Raw genomic sequence first — 14,544 nt, 5'->3', positions numbered from 1 at the left:
GATACAGCTTTAGCTGTCACTAATACAAAGCCCTAAAATCACCCCCATTCCTGATCAATTTTTTTCTACTGTGCCCTGCATCCCCATTCTTCCCCCACCTCTGGTCCACCAGCTTCTGCCGCTGCACTGTTGGAGCCCCCATCCCTACGCCCCAGTCCATGTGCCGCCATCCTGGCATTGGATCTGCCGTCTCCATACCAGATCTGATGTCCCCACACCCCCGCCTCCCCTTCTTCCCTGCCTCTCCCGTTCTTCCCCCGTCGTGTAGCCAAAAGCCTGCCTGAGGCCCATCCTCGGGCCCCAATCCTCGTGCCACCGTCACCGCACCGAATCTGCCATCCCCATATCGGATGCACCATCCCCATGCAGGATCTTCCATTCTCCATGCTGGATCCGCCATCCTTCGCATTGGATCCACCGTCCCTCATTCGATCCGCCATCCCACATCCTCGCCGTCCTTCGTTCCCTCCTCTTCTTTCCATTCATGGGTATTAATAACAGCGATGATGATGGCGATGGAGCTGTCATCACACGCCGTTCCCTTCTCTTCAAAATTTTTTTATTTGAATTAAAGTTTATGATGTTTATTTAAATTAATGATGTTTGAATTTAATTTATACATGGGATGTGCATCCTGGCCCTCCCCATTTACAATGCTACTCTGTATTTTGAAACCCTTGAAGTGGGATTTGCCTGGATACTCTGCTGGGATGGTAGGGGGTACTGTCTTCGCAGACGTGTCAACTCGGCCCATCGACATGGGATGCATGACTCGACTACCTTGGGCAACAGTCCTTGATGCGCGGGTCGCACAGCCCGATTGTCCTGTGGTCGAAGCTTGCATGTATGGGATGCTCGTCCCAGCCCTCCTCATTTGCAATGTTGCTCGATACTTTAGTAGGATGCACTTATTATATAAGCCTTTTGAAATGATAAAATATTATTTAGCAATTATCTTATATTTATATATACAGAATCTTTAGGTAGCATACTATAGACCGTAGCTGGATAGACTGTCGAGTAGTCGACGAAGTGATTTCTACTGAATATAGAGAGGATGTATAGTACTTCTATGATTTTACTTTTGAAAATGTGGCACTCTTACATCAGGAATGGGCTCGTTACCCTTGTAAGAGATGCGGCAATAGAAAAATGCTTGATAGGGATACAATGACTATCCATTTATATGGGAGTGAATTTATGTCCAACTATAAGCATTGGTACCTGTATGGGAAGATATAGGAGACAATTGTAAGAGTTTGAAATGAGCAAGATAGGGACACAGATAGAATAGTAGACATGATTATGGATGCGATTAGTCCTAAATTTAACTGGAATGAGAAGGATGATCTAGAAACTAGCAGCAGCGATTTCTATTGTATGCTAATAAATGCTGATGAGCCACTATGGTCAAGATATGAAACATACACTGTATTATTAGCTGTGTCAGAATTGTTGAACTGAAAGGTCGAGTTTAATATGACGGTCAATTGTTATAATAGGATGGTAGCAATCATAAAAAAAATACTATTGAAGGATGAGAAGCTTGTTGGGAGATTTTATGCTTCAAAGAAAATGGTGAAAGGATTAGGTAAGAGATATGAGAAGATAGATGCATGTCGTGATGATTATATGCTTTTCTATAAGGAGGACCAACTGAAGAGCTCATGTGATGTATGCGGTGAAAGTCGATTTAAGCCAAAGTAAGAGGATGGGAATCAAAAGGACATATAATATAAGATTCTTTGATACCTTCCCTTCACTCCTAGGCTTCAGAGACTTTACGTATCCAAGAGTACTATCGAACCAATGAGATGGCATAAAGAAAAATTTGTAGGCACTCTGATACGATGAGTCATCCATCAGATAGTGAGGTATGGAAGAAATTTGATACTTGTCATCTTTTATTTACTCAGGAATCATACAATGTTCAACTAGGTCTATCTACTGATGGATTTACACCATTCAGTCATGCAGCGGCTTCTTATTCATATTGGGCAGTCTTTATTACTCTATATAATCTACTGTCTGAGATGTACATAAAAGAACATAATATCTTTTTTACGTTGGTCATTCTTGGACCACAACACCCTGGTAGAAGCATCGATGTATATTTAAGGCCTCTTATTGATGAGCTAAAATTTTTATAGTCCGATGGCATACGTACTTTTGATGTATCGAAGAAGTAAAATTTTGTAATAAAGGCTGTATTGATGTGGACCATTAGCGATTTTTCTGCTTATGGGATGCTGTCAGAATGGAGCACTTATGGAAAGCTAGCATGTTCCTATTGCATGAAGAATACAAAAGTATTTTAATCTAAGCATGATCATAATCCTGCTGGTTCGATTGTCATTATCAATTTCTCTACGAGCATCATTCTTTTCAAAAGTAGTGGAATAATTTTAGGAGGAATAAGATAGAAGGACTGTGCACCCCCACAACTCAGTGGTATAAAAATATTTCAGAGGGTATCCCAACTAGACGAAGTTCTGTTTGGCATACTATTTGACAAGCAGAATTCTCGAGGGTTCGATAGAACTCATAAATAGGGGAAGCATAGCATCTTTTGAGAATTGCTGTATTAGTCTACCAATTTGATCTGTTATAACTTTGACGTCATGCATATTGAGAAGAATATATTCGATAATATTTTCTATATTATTATGGATGTCAAGGGTAAGATGAAGTACAATATCAAGGCCTAAGTAGATATGACGAACATATATAAGTATTCTCTATTAGAGCTGGTTGAGGTGTCACCAAAAAAATTTCTGAAGCCAAAAGCATCTTATACCTTAACGAGAGAGCAGTTGAAGGATATATATGAATGATATAAAAATCTTAAATTTTTAGATGATTATATAAGTAGTCTAGCTTGATACGTTAATGTCAAAGATTGTAGGTTCTATAGGCTAAAGTGCCATGACTGCCATATTTTCATGCAATGATTAATCTCATTGGTTTGGCATGATTTTCTTCCCAACCCGATGTGGAGTTCTTTGATCGAGCTTAGTCTTTTCTTCAAAGATATATGTGCTATCGAACTATCCACCGACCATATCCAATCTTGAGACTAGCAGTGTAGAGACCATATGCAAGTTGGAGAAGATATTCTCTCCTAGCTTCTTCAACTCTATGGAGCACCTCATGATTCATCTGGCATATGAAGCTAGGGTGGGGGAATCAGTGCAGTATAGGTAGATGTATCCCTTTGAAAGATACATGCATAATCTCAAAAAGAAAATAAAAAATAAGGTAGAGTCATAGGTTCTATTATAGAGGCATACATAATTGAAGAAATTTTTAATTTCAGTTGATACTACTTTAACCCTAGTATGCAGACAAAGCTGACTCATGTGGGTTAAAATGATGATGGTGGTGATGAGGGATCAGAGTGGAAGATCTCAATATATACTTATCCCACTCGTGAATTTGAGCACGAGTTCATCATGTGTTAACTAATATTGAAATTCGACAGTTAGAGATATACGTTTTGCTAAACTGTGAGGAGGTTGACCCATATATTGAGTAAGTGTCTATCACAATCCTAACTCTTCAATCACTTATTATAGTATACTTATCCTAGTAAGTCAAAGGTATTCAATTTAAATTTTTAAATTTATATTCCAATTATTAATATATGCTTGCTCCTAATTGTGGGGTACTATCGATTCGAGACTCTTCAGGATGAGGGGAGATTGATCGTCGGATCTTTGAGGAGGTGGCCACACGTAGGCTTCGGGATGGGCTATACAATCTTAGGCAGTCCGTCATAAAGTTCTTCAGTTTCGAGTCACCATCAGATTGAAAGTCTTTCATAGATCACTGGATGTGAGGGGACATATGGGAGGCCTTTTATGACCAGTGGAGCAGTCAGGACTATTCGAGCCGATGGCAGAGGGTCCAATAGAATTGGATAGCCCAGCAGGATTTGATCAAGCACATCGACAGCTCCGTTGGGATACATGTTATAGCAAATAGATTGGTAAAAATTCTGAACTTATATTAATCTCATATTTAGTTGATCATATGTATATTTTTATTAACTTAATTTTATTACTTGCTTATTGTAGACACGACAGCTAGGTCATGTACTAGGATAGCTGTAGTTGTGAAGGGCCACACATCAGTCTAGGAGGATTAGTGATTACTTAGATTTATGTTCAGACAAATTATGGTAATTTAAAATATTGTTTATTAAGTTTTTATATATACTAATATGTATGATAGCATTAATGAATTTCTAAACTGTATAGACAGATTATGCGGAGTACGTCATAGCACGGTACAGTGAGGACCCATCCTTTCAGCCCCTTCTTGATCTCGAAGGATGGCTCAGGGCCACCGAAGGGGTGAGTAGGAGTCAGATCATAAGGTTTGGGCATAGCTTCGACCCTCTAACAGCTCGCTGGTCTTCGACATCCTCCTCTTAAGCCTCGACAATCCAGATGTGGGGTGATGTATATGTCGAGGAGGTCGTGCAGAGGTATTTTTGCCAGCGACCTTAGAGCTTTTAGAACGCCGTTCACGAGACTGTTATTGAGATTCTCCAAGATCTGTATCTGTGCGATCAACTGAGCTCATTGTCACAGCCATCACAACAGATAAATGAAACAATATTAATATTTTTTTTACTTATTTTAAATTATTATATTTAGAAGCTTCACATAATTAGTCTTGAGTCAGACAAAGGAGATCTAGGTGTCAAAAGTCAATCTATCCATCCAATGGATGGATCGGAGGTGTAGATATATCCATATCATCGAATGAGATGTGTGAAAATAATTCGTTCAAGAATCAGAGGAGTATATCAAAATATATCCCTCCGTGCCGATTTAGGCTTCAAGCGAGAGGAAGGAGTATCCAATGGGTCAAAATTTAATCTAATCATTGGATGGATGGATCGGAGGTGTCTATAGTTCCGTAACATCGAATGAAATGTGTATGAACAATCTATTCGAGAATCGAAGGAGTATATCAAAATATATCCTTCTGTGCCGGTTTAGGCTTTAAGCGGGAGGAAGGGGATATTCAGAAGGTCAAATTTCAATCTAACCATCCGATGGATTGGTTGGGGATGTCTATAGCTTCATATCATTAAATGAAATGTATAGAAATAATCCATTTAAGAATCAAAGGAGTATATCAAAATATAACCTTCCGTAAAAATTTAGGCTTGAGGTGCAACAATTATCTTAGTTTTATGGTTTCAATTAATTTAGTTCTCAATTTATTAATAATATTTTATTTTTTTTGTTATAAGATGTTAGGATATTCGGCTCTCATCCACCTGCTACTACAGATGACGTACAGGAAGAGGAGGATCATCATTGATTTTTTTTAGTTTTGATGTAATATATTTAATTTTAATATTTGAACAATGTTATCTTGTATAATTGGATAATTTATATTTTTTAAATAATATTGATTCTTTATTTATGATGGTGATAGTTAATTGTTAGTTGTTATAATATATATATATTGGTTGCTAATTTAATTATATCAAGTTTTAATAAATACATTTCTTATATTTTTTTAAAAAAAATATTTATTAGCGATAGCTATTTTCATCGCTAATACCATCGTTAAAATTTAGTAACAGCTGCAACTTATTAATGACCACTGAAGCCATTACTAATATATTTTTAAATTTTTTAATTTAAATTAAAAAATAATTTAAAAATTATTATAAGCGACATACTTGCCATTGCTAATACTTTATTAGCGATGGTTTTTTGCTGTCGCTAATAATGATCTTCAGCATCCAACTTTTTTTTCATGGGTTGTTGGCGACGGTATTCCATCGCTAATAGTATCAGCAATAGCTTTTTGATAATTATCGACAACATTTAGCTGCCTTTAATAAGTAATTTTCTTATAGTGTATTAGGGTTCAGGACAAGTTGGATCTTCAAAAAAATCCACCCGACCACCATCCCTAATCATAAGTCCCAAGATCACAATAAAAAAGGCCCTAACTGCTACAAAAACAATTGTTGCTATTGCTAAACTAAAATAGATCTTAATGAACACAAAGGGATGGAATGAAATAGCATTTTCTTTGGATGTTTCAGATACCAACTAATAGTATGGAAATGAATGAATCTGTACGCCATCTTTTTAGAAAACACTATCCTATGTATTAGAATTAGCAACATGTATGATACAACTAAGAATATTCTAAAAGACTGATATCTTTTTCAGTGAAAGGGAAATAAAAATATATGTTAGTAGTAATCTCATTCCTTAAAGCCTAATCCTATGTTTGGTTGGAGACATGAGAGGTGGATGGATAGAGTTGGAAAGATGGATGGCTTCCATCTACCATTTTGATTCAAAAAATTATAGAAAGATGGATGAAAAGGAGGGCTTTTCCATCCATCCTGGCCCACTAATTTGCATTCTCCTAAATTAGAAGAATGTGAAGAAGGATGGATGGAGCATGATCAATATGCCAATATGACATAAAAAATATTAAAATTTTTATTATTTAATATTTGATATTTTTTATATTTTTTTTAAAAAATAATTAATTATGAAGACTTAATAAAAAACCAACCAGCAATAATCCCTCAACACGTGTAGATGAAACTCAATTTCAAATTTAAGTATGTTACGTATATGACATGTAAAGATACACGGATGCTTGGTAGGGATCCAATAGATAAAAAAAAAAAAAAAAAAAGAAAAGCAAGCCAACCAACCAGAAGTTACTTTTTGGGGACCCAGCGGCTTGGAGAAGATTTGAATGTGGCCTGGGCGGTTCAAATAAAATTCAAACGCAAATGGGCGTGCTAATTTCACATGCGAGTGTGGGTCTGAGTTAGGCATTCACATGGGAGCTGGCGCGCGGAAGTGGGCCCGAGGAGCAGTTCGGTCTTCACAGCAGGCGGGTCCTTGGATGCGGGGAAGTGGGTTTTGAATGCGGCTTAAGCGCATGGCCTGAGACGCATGATGCAACACGAAAATAGAACGCGGCAGGGAGTCACTTTCCGTGAGAGACACAAAGATTGGGTACGGCCAAAAATTAGGGGCTAGGAAAGCTATAAAAAGACCCTAGGCACGTAAGAGAAAAATCATCCAAAGGAGGAGACAGCACACAAAGAAAACAGCATAGCTTAAGATTTTGGATTACCTTCCAAGAAAGAGATGCTTAGAAGAAAGAGCTTTGTTCCTGCACTATTACCACACCTACACCATCTTAAGGATCAGATCCAAAAAGGATGAAAAAGAGGAAGTCCAGCATACTTAGAGGAGTTTAAAGAAAGAAAGAGAGTTTATCAACTATCTTCCTGACGAGGCTGCACCAATCAACTCTAAATCTTTATTACAGTTTTTCTTTATTTTATTTACTTATTATTTTAAATTTTTTATAATTAAATTCTGAATTTAATTAATGCAAAAGTTATTTTTATGCACTTTAAATTTTTATTTTTTACTTTTATTGCAAGTAGAAGCTAAGATCTAGATGGTAGATTTTGGAATCAAGTTTGTATTTTGCACATTTAATTTTTATTTTCTGATTTTAATTACTTTCTTAATTTTTTTTATAAAATCAAAATTTTCAAATCAGCACTGTCTTCTTTATGAAATTAAGGGTGGCAATCGGATCAGGTCGGATCATAAACGGATCGGATCAAATATGGGTCGGATAAAAAAATATCAAATCTGAACCCGATCTGTTTATTAAGTAGGTTAAATTTTCAAACTTGAATCTGACCCATTTAATAAATAGGTCACCCGACCCGATCTATTTAACATATTTATTAAACAGTTATCATGTTTATCCGACCTGACCTAATTCGTTTAATCCGTTTATCATTTAACCTATTTATTAAATAGTTAACCTGTTTAACCAACTCGACTTAATCCATTTAATCTGTTTATCATTTAACCTGTTTAACAGATGAACAACCTATTTAATCGATCCGATCCAATCTATTTAATCTATTTTTAAATAAGAAAAATATCACAATTCACAAACAACCAGCATGTTTAATTCAAGACAAAATATACCATTTCAAACTGGAATATATTATCCTTAAAGAAGAACAAATGCTGCCACTATTTAACATATGATCACTTTAAATAACATAAGTATGGGGAGAAAACCTGCTCAAGAATTAAAAAAAAAAAAGCTTGCCAACCAAATAAGTAATCACAGTATTTTTAAGTCCAATATTATATCATGAATGAAAGTATGAAACTTGCAATATCCTATTGTAGAATATAAAATACATATATTAAAATATTAAATTAACATGTTACTGTAAATAACATCAGAATTCAGAACATATTCTCAAATTACAACCCAGTGATGACAAAGAAGATAGCAACGCTGCAACAGTAATACATATAGAAGATTCAAATAGGATACAACACTAACTCTAAACCAAATTCCATCATCAACAATATATTCAAATTAAATCGATAGCAGCGGCCTAAGAGCCTAGCTTTTATGAGTTTCAGCAATTAATTGGAGAGGCCCGGGGCTCATGTTGCCGATCATCATAGTTCATAGAAGCTCGGGGATGATTTCTTAGAAAGAACTCATCCTGGCTCCTGCATGAAAAATTTATATTTTAGCAATATTCAATTAAGTACAAAATATTGATAGAAAAAAAATGAAGGATACAAACATGTGGTACAACTTCAAACATATGAATTTGCTAATCTAGATTCTCATCCATCTCAAGAATGATAATAAAGTTGCTGCATCTGAAAAATATCAGAATAGCAAAGAATGGAAAAAAAAGATCCATGCATATCTAGAAAAAGAAGATGAGGCTCAGATTTGATAAAGTGATAATTAATCCACAGCTAAATCAAAACGACTACAATCAGTTGCCTATAGAAGAAGACCATCCAAGATTGTTGTCGCTAGAAATAATTGAGTCATCAAACATATATCTAAAAATTATCATAGCCTCCACAATACATATGCATGTCCAAAAACATGAACAATGCCATCCAAAAAAGAATGCATAACCATGAAACAACCTGTTTAACCGATCCAAACCAACCTGTTTAATCTGTTTTTAAATAAGATAAATATCATAATTCACAAATAGCCAGCACGTTCAATTCAAAACAAAATATACCATTTCAAACTGAAAGTCTAGAAACATATTATCCTTAAAGGAGAACAAATGTTGCCACTATTTAACATATGATCACTTTAAATAACATAAAGCATGAGGAGAAAACCTGCTCAATTAAAAAAAAAAAAGCTTGAATAGCCAAGCAAGTAATCACAGTATTTTTAATTCCAATCTCATATCATGCATGAAAGTATGAAATATGCAATATCATATAAGAGAACATAAAATACACGTATCAAAATATTAAGTTAACATGTTACTATAAATAACATCAGAATTCAAAATATATTCTCAAATTACAATCCAGTGATGACAAAAAAGATAGCAACACTGCAACAGTAACACACATAGAAGATTCAAATAGGATACAATATTAACTCTAAGCCAATCCCATCACCAACAATATATTCAAATTAAATAGATAGTAACAGCTTAAAAGCTAAGATTTTATGAGTTTTAGTAATTAACTGGAGAGGCTCAGATATGATAATTAATTTATAGCTAAATTAAAATGACTACAATCGGTTGCCTATATAAGAAAGCCATCCAAGATTGTTGCTGCTAGAATTAGTTGAGTCATCAAATATATATCCAAAAATTATCATAGCCTCCACATACAAACTTTGAAACAATCTCAAAATTACTTAAAACCCAAACAAGTACCTAAAATTTCAAACAAAGACAGCATAACAACATCCATTGTTCTTAGTCAAACAAAAATCAAAAGAAGTTTTCAACAAAACATAATATAACAAGATAATATGTCTGAAAAATATGAACAATACAATCCAAAAAAGAATGCATAACCATGATTCATCTCATTATGGGTTGGGATCAATATTGGTCGAGCCTTGAGTTGATTGGACTTTATTGATGGAACTGGAGTTCATGACATCTTCTACAATCTCATCTAACTCGGGTTCCAAAATATCTATATTGAAAGATTACAATAGTTAATAATAAACTCATTCAAAAAATATAATAGTGATATAATGATTAAATTATATACCTTTCTTTCCAAATATCCAATCTCGAGTGCAAATCATGGTTTCAGCGACATTTGATTTAAGTGAACTATGATATTTATCAAGTACCCACCCACTAATACTAAAAACAGATTCAGAGGCAACTGTAGATATTGGAATAGTTAAAATATTACGTGCGATGAAAGAAAGATGAAAATATTGAAAATGATTTGCTTTTCAAAATTCATGGATGTCTAAATTAGATTTCTTATCAACTCTTGGCTCATCTAAGTATAATTCTAATTTAGACTTCTATGCAGTAGTCACAAATTTAAAGCTTTCAAATGTATCAAAATTCAACAACATTATAAAAATAAAATAAGTTATTTATTAGAACTAGTATCATATACAAGATAATAAATTTATTTTGATAAATAAAAATTTATGTTACCTTAAAAACATCTACTTTTCTATATGGCTCAGAAGTCTCACAAGAAGTACCACTATCAATGTCTGCATCAGTTGATGTACCAACAGCTAGAGTTTTAGAAGAAAAAACTATATACCGATTGAAGAGAGAAAACATGCAATCATGAATACGGACAGTCTCAATACAGCCATATCCATATAATTTTCTATAACAATACTTTACAAAATGAAATTTATCCCGAGGATCCAAAATAACTGCCACGGCCAAGATTAAACAAAGGTCTGACCAATATTTTTTAAGTTTTCTATACATTTGTCCTGCCATTCGTTGTATTGAAGCATCTACACTCTCCATCTCTTATCTTAAAGTGAGCTTAATCAAAAAAATATGAGGAAAGTATAAATTTGCTGTAGTATACTTAACTCTAGAAAATATAAGAGTATCATCATAGAATACACTCAACAACTTATTAATCTTTACAATTTTGTCCCACTCTTCTTCAGATGGATATAGTGCTTGTAATTGGAGTCATTTAATTTCAAATAAGAAAAAGCACATCGATAAGCAAGAGCACTATCTAGCATCAAATAAGTTGAATTCTATCTTGTGGGAACATCTTGCCTTAAACCTTTTCTACTTTTCAAAGATATTTATCTAACATATTCTAAAAATTTTTGTTTTTGAACTTGTGAACCTCTCATATATTTAACACTTTCATGAACCTTATAAATAGATTCATTTATCTCTTTTAATCTCTCTTATATAATTAAATTAAGAATATGAGCACAACATCGAACATGAAAAAACTCATCATTTGAGTAAAGTGCATTTTTCAAATTGAGTTGGATCTTTAACATATCAACAAAAATATCATTTACTGATATATTATCCAACGTCATACAAAATAACTATTTTTCAATCCCCTAATCAATTAACAAACCATAGATCATTTCACACAAAGATATGCCATTGTATGGAGGAGGCATAAAATGAAAGTTAAGAATTTTCTTTTGTAACATCCATTTTTCATTAGTAAAATGGGTGGTTAAACATAAATATCCATCAGTGATAATAGAAGTCCGCAAATCTGAAGTCAAGCTTATCCCAGTAGGAATTGAGTGTAGCCATAATAACAACTTTTCTTTTTCTTTTTTATACAATTTCAGCATATCTGTCTTAACAGTATTCTTTAATACTAACTTAATATCCTCACAAATATAAGCAAATAAGGATCTAATACCTTCATACTCAACAAATTGAAATGGTAGATCATACTTAATAATTGCATATGTCAACAATTCACAAAATTTTTTTGGATTAAATTTACTAGACTGCATTGATATGGATCCTTGAGATTGTGATAAAATCATCTACCCCATATCATGATTCTTCTTACAATTCTCTATATGCCGTTTCAAATTTTCAATCCCAACCTTACCACCAAATTGCTATTCCATGCCACATTTGATGCATTTATATTTTTTTATTACTTTATTTATTTGAAAAAATTGATAAACCAATGAAGTTAACTTTCTTTTACGTTTACCAGTGGAATTACCAATTGTAGCTATATTTGAAGCTATAGGTATCGATTCATTGGGACCATCATCATCACTTTCTAGATCTAAATTGATGATAAGTCTTTATCCATCTATATCATATAATGAAAGCTTATATTAATCATAAAAAGAATTAAAAATAGTTATAATATTAAAGAAAGGAAGAGGAAGAGGAGGCTCAAATTTAGTATTTCATCAACAACTAAATCAAAACAACAATAATCGATTGTCTATAGAAGAAGGCCATCCAAGATTATTATTGCTGTTAGAAACAGTTGAATCAACAAAAAGATATTTCAAAATCATCATAGCCTCTCTACACAAACCTTAAAACAAACCTCTGCACATAGGCCATACTATACACTTTGACATTCAGCATAAAAAATAGAAATAAAAAAAAATTCAAAACATCAGAAAATCAGCACCTTATATCCTGAATTACAGCATCAGAAAATAAAGTAGCAAAGCTTTAAATATGCCCTAATATAAATTTTGGAATATACCAGCAAATCAATGTATAAATGAGACAATATATAAATGAGACATGCAAGATAATATTTTTATTAAATAAATCGCAAGAGAACAATGATCGTTTGAGACCCAGATCGAACATCAATAGGTATATGCCATTGAACCTATAAATTGAAGCAAAATCAAGAAGAAAAAAAGAATTGACTACTAAAAAAAACTAAAATCTCTAATTTAAACTAGCTGAACAAAGAGAATTTTAAATAATAGATCAGATCACTATGAGATCCCAAAAATCCTAACATAAATCCAAAAAAAAACCAACAAATCGATGTATAAATGAGATAATATATAAATGAGACATGCAAGATAATATTTATTAAATAAATCATAGGAGAATAATGATCATCTGAGAGCCAGATCGAACATCAATAAGTTAATGTCATTGAACCCATAAATCGAAGCAAAATTAAGAAGAAAAAAAGAAATGACTACTAAAAAGAACTAAAACCTCTAATTTAAACTAGCTGAATGAAGAAAATTCCAAATAATAGACCAGATTGCTATGAAATTCTAGAAATCCTAATATAAATCTAAGAAAAAATCCAACCTAAGAACAATCATCGGATCTAGATCGAACACCAATCCTAGAGATCGGAGGGGAATACCTAAGCTTTGGACCAGCGGAATCTCGTGATTCCTCCGAGTTTGTCGTTGTCGTGATGTCGCACATCACGACGGCTAAAGATGGAGGCCAAATCCTGACCAATGCTCTCGTGAGGAGAGATCGAGGAGAAACAGCATCTAAGGGAGGAGGTTGAGGAGGAGGAGGAGAAGAATACTTAAGCTTTGGACCAGCGGAATCTCACGATTCCTTCGAGTTCCCTTCAGCACAGCCATGAACGGAGAGGAGCTAGTAGTAGACGGCCATCTATTGCCAACGGTGGGGAAGACAATGGGGGATCCTCGATCGAGAGGAGGGATGGGATGGGAAACCCTAGAGGAGGGAAGGCGAATAGCTATCAAAGTGGAATCAGTTGAATGGCAAACGAGTGGAGTGGATGACCGAACGAGTAAAAAGTAAAAATTAAAACACTCAATTTATCCTAAGGCGGTAAGGCCTAAGGAGTAAAAGGTATAACGGATTAAACGGGTTATAAGCCAACCTGACCCGATCCGATTCGATCCATTTATTAAACGGGTTAAATGGGTCAGTCGTTTGAAACTTGAATCCGACCCAATTATTAAATGGGTTAAACAGGTCGACCCATTTGCGACCCAACCCCATTTAATCCAAATCCAAACCTATTTAACATAGGTCGAATGCGAGTCGGATTGATGGGTCGGATCGATTTTTGCCATCCCTATATGGAATCGACTCGATTTACTACTTTCTATATATTTTTAATATTTTTAAAAATCAGCTTTAAACTGATAATCACGTGCGGTGTCCTAATGACAACATTGTGAAATATCAAGTTTTTAGCATCGTTGCTGGAGAAGGCACGAACACTAAGATTTTTGATTTCTTTGATTTTTTGTAAATATATCTTTCTAACTTTTCTTATTTTTCTTATAGAAAAAAAAAGAAAAGAAAGAAAGCTTTCAATTTCGCTTGGTGAGATCAATCCTAACCCTAAATTTTTTTTTTTTAGTATTAGTTACTTTCTTTTCAAATTAACTTAAAAATAATCTACTTAAACCTAATCAAAACTTCATGACAAGAGTAAAAACTCTAATTGCTTAGAGCATTCATCATTTAGATTTATTTATTTTTTTGATGTTTGCTGGAGACAAGGTGAGCCTCTGAAGTTTAATTAGTTTTGTGCATCTAATTTAATTGCATAGAACTCTTTGTTTGAAATTGATTGTGCATAATCATCTTAAATCAACTTAAGAGCAATACTCATTAATAAGATAAGGTGAAAATTTCATCACCCTTTCTTAGCCTAAAAATAATCAACCAACATCCCTCATTAACCTAAGCCTAATTAAAACTAATTAGATGTCTGCTCCTAA

At 33.9% G+C, this 14,544-nt stretch overlaps 1 pseudogene; it reads right to left on the bottom strand.

The window, feature by feature from the left end:
• Positions 1 to 9,924: 9,924 nt before the first annotated feature.
• On the bottom strand, positions 9,925 to 11,397 carry LOC140858770 (zinc finger BED domain-containing protein RICESLEEPER 1-like; annotated as a pseudogene).
• Between the last annotated feature and the right edge of the window lie 3,147 nt (positions 11,398 to 14,544).

The sequence above is a fragment of the Elaeis guineensis genome, chromosome 6 (assembly GCF_000442705.2).
Source record: "Elaeis guineensis isolate ETL-2024a chromosome 6, EG11, whole genome shotgun sequence".
Taxonomy (NCBI): Eukaryota; Viridiplantae; Streptophyta; class Magnoliopsida; order Arecales; family Arecaceae; genus Elaeis; species Elaeis guineensis.
The sequence above is the reverse complement of the archived record's forward strand: the minus strand, read 5'-3'. Positions and strand labels throughout refer to the sequence as shown.